At 35.8% G+C, this 9678-nt stretch overlaps 1 pseudogene; it reads left to right on the forward strand.

Annotated features, from left to right (window-relative positions):
* Positions 1–3515: 3515 nt before the first annotated feature.
* LOC111370009 lies at positions 3516–8567 on the forward strand (annotated as a pseudogene).
* The last annotated feature ends 1111 nt before the right edge of the window (positions 8568–9678 follow it).

Below are 9678 nucleotides of genomic sequence, written 5' to 3' on the forward strand. Positions count from 1 at the left end.
GACTGTTACTGCTCTGATTCTGTCCATCTGTTCGTGGAGAGGCATGCTGCTCCTCATATCGCTCGATCACAGACTGGACTCCTCCCTGACTTGCTGCTTCCTTATCGGATCTCTGAGGCATATTGTTTCACCTTTTGTATTTTCAACACAAAACACCACGGTCCCACCGGGCATGCCAAATTGTTTCGCGCGGGTTAGTCGCTAACAATTAAAAGGGATCAGACGATTGTGTAAGGGACAAACCTCTTGAGACAAAGTCCCAAAAAGGGGTGTTCTTTTATTGGCAATGACTTTACAATTGGAAATCAAAAACAAAATGCCTCCAAGGGGCGCAAGCACACGAGTTACTGAAAAAAGTGTTTAAGTCTAAACTAAGGAAATTAAAATTACATGTTCTCTGTTCGAGAGTTTTTGATTCGGTCCTTTACTCTATGTCTTTTCTCCCTTTTATACTCCATGGATGATCTTTTTTGTAATCAACCGCCTAAAAACTGCTTGATCGTTCTACAACTGCCCACTTTCCTCGTAATGGGCAGCTTGTCATGAAAACTGCATTTTTTAACTGCTGCCATTACTCTTCGTCGTTCAACCGTTTTCGATTGAATTTCTTGAATCGTGGAACATGATAGGGCTGCTTTAATAACTGCTTTGATAACTGCACTTTTTGATAACCACAACGCTTTATGTTTGTTAAGACCTTGGACGACTTGAAGGTTTGGGCGAGAATAGAGTAATAGCTCTGGGCGACTGCATGGCACTCCATTCGCTCAGATTCTGGGCGACTTGCAAACTTGGACGATGGCGTTACCGCGTTCTTGGGCCTCCCTAGTTGGGCCTTCATCTTGAATTGTTTGATTGGGTTTCATTCTTTGGGCTATCTGATTTGGGGATCCTCCAATTGGACTTCATTCCTTGGGCCGTTCGATTTGGACTGAATTTTTATGTGTCAACATAACCCAATGCACAGGACCAACTATAACAATGTACTCGGACTTCATCTGTGTTGCAATTGGATTGGACATGAGATATGTCCTTCATAGAAGCAAACGATTTTCGAAAGCATCTATATTATGGTCAAACAAAGTAACCTGAATTTTGGTGCTCTGCACATTTTCGACAATTGATGAATAGAAGTAGAAAAGCATCAACTAAACAAGGAATTTGTATTCTTATTCCTTTAAATGATAGAACATACCCAAGGATCCATCAAAATTAGATTTTGATCAAGGGCGGACCCACTAAAGGATGAGTGCATTCGGCCACCCCCACTAAATTTTCAAAAACCTTCAGTTGGAACTTGTTAAATTTAAATTTTTAGATTGTTTTGGTTTCTTTCACAATTTATTTTAGCTCATTTTCCGTCTTGCCCTTACTGAACTATAATTCTAGGTCCGCCCCTAGTTTTGATGTCATGGAACCATTTTGTGTTGTCTTCAGAGTTTTCTTCTTCGAGACTATTATGTTATGGCTATGTTTGAGCCACATTTTTTCAAAAAAATACATTTTTAAATAGTGATTTGACATCATTTCAACCGCACATTTTTCAATAAAATAATAGTACACGTAAATCCAAAACTTTCTTTATTTTTTAACCATACATTTCTCATCAATTTACTATTCAAAAATGAATTTTTAAGAATATAATGTGGCTCAAACAAGGGCTATATATATGTCCAATTGGTTTTCTTTTGGTGAAATATGAGGAATGGACCGGTATTTACTGTCATCTTGAGGCTGAAAGTGAATGAAGAACAGAATTAAAGTATTAAAAACATATTGCACAATGCAAAAGGAAACATAGAAATAATAATTTTTTGAAGACCAACTATCGATAAGCATTATTTTTTATGAAAAAAATAATATGAAGAAATGAGCTTGAGAGTTGAAGATCATTTTGCTGAGTTCTTAACATTGACTGAAAGAAATAATATGTTTTTTTGGGGGGGGAAAAAAGAAATGGAAAAACATGATGTTGAAGAAAGATTGGTAAAGGGTGCGCAGACATAAAATTTTACATCCATTTTACAAGTACACTTTTTTCACAGTACACACACACATGCAAGTGGGGGGTCCACGATTAAAATAATCGTGGACTCCACGTTTGTGAGAGAGTGTGAAAATTGATGTAAAAAAAAAGTTACGTACAAATAGCATTTTTCCAAATTTTACTGCTCTTGTTTGAAGCACAAGTAACATAAAAAATGGCATAAATTTTATGATTTTCATCTCTTTTAAGTTTATTTGAAAATCGAAGAATTATGCTATTTTACACCATTCAAGAATATATTTTAACATTTAATGAACAATATTTAAAGTGAATATGATATCAAATTTAGTAACAAATGTGACAAATAAATTTAATATAATTTGAGATAAGGAGTTTAATATAAGAAACCATTATGCCTAAATATGAGTAAAATTGTGGGTCAATATTATAAAAATGAAATGAAATAAAATAAAGTTACATGGACAACATTAAAGACATTTATATGCTCCAACTGATAAATTTTGATGCAATAACGTAAAGGGGATTAAATATTAAAATAGGTCATTAATTGCTTGCTTGTTAATTGCATTATTTAAAAGGTTTGAAATTTTGAAAAATAGAGAGATAGAGTGTAAATTTCATTGTGGTCACTAGACTTCCAGTGTAATCTCAATCAAGTCATTAACTTTAAATTAGCCTTAGTTGAAGTTCAATTTGATTTAAAATTTTACCATTTTGTCATTGTCGCATTCAAATTGATGAAAATTTCCAAATTGTTGCTCGTAATGCAATAGATCTTCCACAATCATTCACGGAATGCTAACTTACAGCTCCATGTCATAAAAATGTTAAAAAAAGAATAAAAATAAAACATTGTAACATCTTAATCGAGCAGTAGTGTCATAACTCATTTACCATTTTTTGCTAGTATGCAAACGGTCAATTATTATATTATTGTTTATTAATCAATTTCCATTATAATGATAGACGATGGAATTTGACGTAATTACGAGGTTTAAACCTGAATTGAAGTTTCAATAGCCCAACTTAGACAAATTTTAAGTCTAAATACTAAATTGAGATTTCTCTAAAAGTTGAGGTATGAGAGAAGTTATATGTTTGTAGATAAGCAAAGGTTGGCGTTACCGCTAAACTCGGGCGTGGGAAAATAGGGCCTATCGTGAGAAAATAACGGTCCCTTTCTCTCCTTCCCAGTTTTCACCGAACCCTGAGAATTCTGCAGCAGACAGGAAAAATTATATGAGGCATAAATTTAGCATGTTTGAGATAATTTTCCGTTTGAAATATTCTGTGTCCAACAATTAACCATCAACAAATTAACCTGAGAGATACGTCAAGAATATTTGAGAGAAAATAGTCAGAGAGAGAAATGGATTGTTGGTACTGTTCTTGTTTGAATGAAAGATTTCGTGGCTGATTAGCGGCAAAAATCCATCTTTCTTCCAAATGGGTTCTTCTTCTTCTCCACCCATTTGCACCAAATGGGTCTGAACATTTATTGGAAAATATGGCTTCTTCTCAGGTAGAGTTCGCTACTTCGCTTCCTCTTCGCCTTTTGGCTGTGTACTCAGGAGGGTTCACAGCCGCCGGAATCGATGCACCGCCGCTCCCTTCCAGAAGAATTTCAATGACCTGGTTAGTTCCTGTATTTCTGAAGAGAGTCCGCACCCTCGTCATCATATTGATTATACTGATTTATGGGTTCATCAACCGCAGGGGCAAACAGTCCCCTCCAACGTCACTGCTTCTCCTGATAATATTGTTATTACCAGAAACGGCAATGATGATAATAATAAGAACAATGAAAATGATCGTGGGAAGATTAAGGCTAGTGATAAAGACAAATGGGCAAGAGCTCGAGAAATGGTATTTGCTGGTGATAGAAAGAACCAGGGTCGCGTGTCTTCTGGCTCTTGTTCGATATTTAAACGGAGAATTCTCCAACGCAATCTGAAACTTCTGTTGAGACTCCTAATTTGCGTGGTGTCTCTTCCCTGGTTCAGAAATGGAGAGATTTCGAGGCTGAGGCCAAGTGCTCGGAGAGTAATTCACCCGTTTGTAGCACCAGGAGCAATTCGGGCACCACGTTTACAGAGAACGCTTCATGAACCTGTCATTTCGATGTTTGTGAACCTGTCACTAGTAAGGAAACATTTGGGGATTGGGAATCGGATAGAATGGCATTGAGTGGTTCCTTCTTCAATGGGAAGAGATTCTGAGGCCACGGAGAGAGGGAGAGGCTCAGGTGGCGAATATCATTAGAAAGCTGACATCTAGTACTAAAGATAATAATAATAGGGAGCAAATTGTCGACTATGAATCATCGCATCTTTGTAGAACGTCGTTGGATCAATCAGAACAGAGTTGTTTTTCCTCTGTTTTGTGTTCTCCGCGCATCAGGGGGCGTGGTGCATTTAAAAATTTGCTTGTGCAAATGGAGAGCGAGAGACCAAAGAGCTTGAAGGACTTGTAGCACGTAAAGCTGTTTCCAAGTTCTCACAGCGAGGCCGCATTCAGGTATTATTGAACTCTAAAACAGCTCCTCAGTCATTGCTTGTTTAATAGTATCTATTTTCCCACAATACCATGCTTTTTTAATAGGCTCTGCTCCGGGCTAGATTTCTTCGTCGTGGACTTGAAGCCAGAGAGGGTCGACAAGTAAACAGCACGTCATTTGAATTCAAAAAAATTACACAATCTGCCATTGCACATATCAGGTTAGATCCTTGAAGATTTTTGCTTATGGAAACGCTCTATGTGGTTCTTTCCCTTCGCATATTGTCAAGGAAAGGAGTTGAATGAATAGTTAGTGCTGTCATCTTTCACAATATATCAGCTTATGTCATTTATAGAACATTTCTCAAGCTCTATGAATTACATATACATTGACGCTTTGAATCGAGATATGGGATATCTAAATTTGTCATCAAGTAGAGATAGCATTCACCATTGTGTGCCATTACTATCTGTTTGAAAGGAGATCATTAAGGATAATCTTCATTTTGCTCAAGCATTTCTCATGAAAGGAATTAATCTGAAGAACTGTAGCTGCGTATCTTCACTAATCTCTTAGTTATATTCATAACTCTTCAAAATTAGTATTCCATTGTGTTACAATTTAATTTCATTTTTCAACATATGCATAGCCTTTGAAACAGATTTCAGGTAGTCTTCATTGTCTGTTTCCTGACTGAGAATGCTTATAAATGATTTATCCATATTTTTGAGACATAATGAAATATGTCACATATACTTCGACCAAATTACCTAAATCGCTTTAATATTTACAGGGAACAATTCAAAACAGACGTTCAAAATAGTGCAATTGACTCAAAGAACTTGCACAGAGAGGTCGTAGATAATGCTGTATCAGCAGAAAATATGCTGAATCAACCAGCTAAACAAAATCAACAACAAGAAACAAATGGCTCGTTAATTTCTCATAAAGTAAAAGCAGATCACGTCCTAGACGAGGAAACCTCTTCAACATGTCAAGAAACAAATGACTCCATAATTTCACATGAAGTAACAGCAGATATCATCCTGGATGAAGAAACCTTTACAACGTCCAAAGAGCATGAAGTTGAACTCATTTCCCAAGGAGTTGACGAAAATATTCAACAAAGAAGTCTCCAAGCACATGGCTTCGAGCATCTCCATCAAGAAGCAAGTGCTTTATCAGATTTTATGTGGCAAGGGACAGACTGTGAATCCAACAATCGTGGCTCGGCTGAATCTACAGAGATAGCAGAACCCCTTATTGATGTTAACAAAAATAGGCATGCAAAGGAACAACAAGAAGTTACTTCTAACCAACATCTTACCAGAACCAATCATGACTTGATTGATGATTGTTCTCATCAATGCAGTGACTGTGAAAACAAGCTTCTAATGGGAATTGATTCCCACTGGGTAAATGTTTCTCATCCAGAGTATGAATGGTAAGAACTACATTCTGATTACCAGCAACAAGCAGAAACTAATACAGACTGGATAAGTGATATATCACGCCCACGAAGTGATTGGGAAGATCTCAGGCAAGCAAGATACAGTGAGATGCTGGATCCTTTCTTGGAGAATAAAGACATACATGTGCTTCTTGAAAGGTATACCGGCTATTATACCTATAGTCATTACTTCAGAAACAGTTAATGTTACTTTTAAATAAATACCTTGATCATCATCCTCATCCAAGAATGTTATCTGATGCTAAATTTAAAATAAAATATCAAAGTACCTTTTTAGATGTAAACAATAGACAATGCATAGTTCCTTTATGCACTGAAGGATAGAGTTGTGAGTTTTGAAGGATGTGAAGTCAATTTAAGCGTTCACAACAAGATTATATCTGTTATGGAAAAATCTCTGAGCAAGTACCTTTTGTTGTGTAATATGGCAGTGACTGCCGTTGGCATAAGTCGTAAGCTTATTTATGACATTGATCTTCGATCAGTTTCTTGGTTTTTGTGATTAAAATTTTAATGGTGGAATATGGTTCGGACTATTTACTAATTGAGTCATGAGTGAAGAAAAATACAAAAATATACTTGGTACATAAAAATTACTATATGTATATGAAACTAACAAAAAATTTACATCAATCTATAAGCTTAATTGCTCCATGCACTTTGTAGGTTTATAATTAAATAGCCATTTTTCAAAATGGATGCCCTGCTTATGGTCGTGTAGAGTGATTTAATTTTATAATTTTTAGATTTACATTTAAACAGCCATTTCTCAGAATGGATGCCCTGTTATGGTCATACACGGTAATTTGATTCTATGATCATAGTATGCAGAAGAAGTGTTTCAACTTTTCTTTCAAGTGGTCTGAGAGATCGGATTGACCAATTGATGATGTCTTTCACTCAGAAGCAACAACTGAATGTGATGAACAATCTGATGGAGGAACGAGGAGAAGATAAAGTTGAGGATGATGATGCGGTTGAATTAGAAGAAGAAGAGGATGAGCAAGATGAAGAAAGATCTTACAGTGACTATTACAATGAATATGAAGACGAGAGCGAAATTGGGCAACAAAACAATGATTGCATAGATCAATCTTCCTCTTCGGCACCACCATCATGGCTCCATAATCAAGTTCATGAAGTTAGCAATGATTCTTATCAGGCTGCATCTCCATCTTTGCAACCATCTCTGTCTTCAAATGCATACTCCCAGGATAATCGGCCTCTCTCTTCCTCTACTAACAATCATACAATTGTACGTCGGTTGTTTGATATTCTTGCATTGATTATTTGGATCTCCCTTATTATATGAGATCAAATATTCGGCTTATAGGAAATGGATCTGATATATCACTTGAGAGGGCAAATGGAGCAACTCCACCGAGAGATGTCCAAACTACGAAAATCAATAAAGAGCTGCATCAATATGCAGGTTAAATTACAATGTTCCATCGAGCAGGAGGCTGCTTCAGCTATAAGTCCTTCAGGTGATTTTTGAAATTATGGGTGCCTGCATGCCCCTTTACGCAGAAAGTCTTTCATGATCTGATGATCCTGATTATTGGTTATAACCTCTAAACTCTGCATTTGTATTTCATGAGTTTATCCTGTCTGCATGGTTTATGCGTGTGGTTGTAGATGATTTTTTTGTTATTTCATTCATTTGTTAAGAAAACTTAATTTGGTGAGAAAGGTTCCATTAAATACTCTGTTCAGAACCTTTCTAACCATATTGGTAAAGGAATTAATATAGAACTTTGCTCAGACTTAACTGCTCGTTAGGTTGCAAAAGTCATATCACCATCACATTTAATTGTGGTCACCAGTAATAAAGCAGTAGAAGAATCACATTTAATTGTGGTCACCAGTAATAAAGCAGTAGAAGAAAGCAAGTAGGGGCCCTTTTTCTTTGAACAAAGTATTGGTTCTGTGATCCTAATTTCTTGGTTGTTTCTTGTCTTCATCAAATATTTATGGGATTCTTGAGATGCACCTGAATCAATACGTTGCTGGTTCAAACATATTCAGCTCTTTTTTATTTGTTCAAACTCGAAAATGATGGTAGAGTGGATGAAATGCAGATCAGAAGGCAAGAAAGGATTTGAGGATTAAAGGCCTAAGAAAAGGAAGATGTAGAATTTGCTGCGAAACAGAAGTTGATTCTGTTTTGTACTGGTACCTCACAGGTGTAAGATTTCCACGAAATTATAGTCATTTGATGCAGGCAGCATCCGATAGAAGAGATGCTTTTTTCAGGCAAGGATCCAATAGTACGTATTGTAGCATATATTTTCTGTGAGTACGGATGTGGGCATATGTGCACCCGTTTCGAGTGTGCTCATGAGTTGCAGCGGAGTAGCGGAAATGTCCAATATGTGGAGCTCAAATATTGGATGTTGTGCGTGTACACGTTCATTCTTGAAGGAATATGCTACTTGTACATAATGTAGTATCCATTCGAAGTAGATTCCCCTCCATATGAGGGGGTGAACAACGTTATGAACACACTAATATACGTGTAGCATCACCCATTTTTGAAATACAGATGAAACAATTGTTTTCATGCTGAACTAACCTTGAATATAAATCTTACGAAAGATAACTTGATGAACAATAATGTCCTAATCGAGTTTAATTTTTTCTTCCTAAGATTTCTTACCTTTCTTAGTTTTATGTTGTTTCGATTGCTGAAATTTGTTAAATCGTATTTCCAGTTTGCTACAAAATAAATGATCTAACCATTTTTGGACCACATCCATAGACGGACACACATGGGGTCATGTGCGGTCAATTGACCTCACAAAAATTTCTGACCTTTTTTTTTTTGTGAAATTAGTAAATTATTCAAACTTCTTGTCAAACTTTTTTTTTTTTTTTTTTTTTTTATTTTTTAAAAAAAAAAAAAAAAAAAAAAAAGGTGTCAAGTCATTAGCTCGTTAGCTGCTCGATTTGGCCAATGAGATCAATGAGCTTTTTGGTTAATATGTAAATTAACCAAAATTTTGTCCATTGTCAAGTCCAATTGTACAAGTCCATTGCCAAGCCCAATTTCCTATTATCAAAACTTTGCTTTTTATCATTTTATATGCATTTGGAGTCTTGGACCGTCCATTGGCCTAATGCCCCATGGGGAGAAGAATATGAAGAATCGACTGACACAAAGAGTTCGAGATTGCCAATTCACAATTCATATTTTTTGGGATTTTCTAAATCTATCATCTACATGTTTGACATTTGTTTTTCTTCCATCTAGGTAGCCTGTAGCAAACATATATTAATTAGATTTGGATGTGGCTTTAGTTTTTCCTATTCATTTGGGTCTTTAATTAGTTGCTTTTAATTTTTAAATTTGAGATATGCAAGTGCATTTCTATTTGTTGAAATTTGAAAAATATATTATGGCCCTGTTTGACATACATTTTTTTTTTTTAAAAATACGTTCTTAAACAATAATTTGACATTATTTCAGTCACACATTTTTCAATAAAATAATATTATACGCAAATCCAATATTTTTCTTATTTTTTAACACACATTTCCATCAATACACCATTTAAAAATGCATTCGCATAAAAATAATGTCGCTCAAACAAGGGCTATATATATTACTACGTACCCTTGTCCGTTTGACTCCACAATGCCAAACGCCTGGCTCCGTCCTTGACCACATCAACTAGAACTAACAGGTAATTCAAGCACTTG

The sequence above is a fragment of the Olea europaea genome, chromosome 21 (assembly GCF_002742605.1).
Source record: "Olea europaea var. sylvestris chromosome 21, O_europaea_v1, whole genome shotgun sequence".
Classification (NCBI taxonomy): Eukaryota; Viridiplantae; Streptophyta; class Magnoliopsida; order Lamiales; family Oleaceae; genus Olea; species Olea europaea.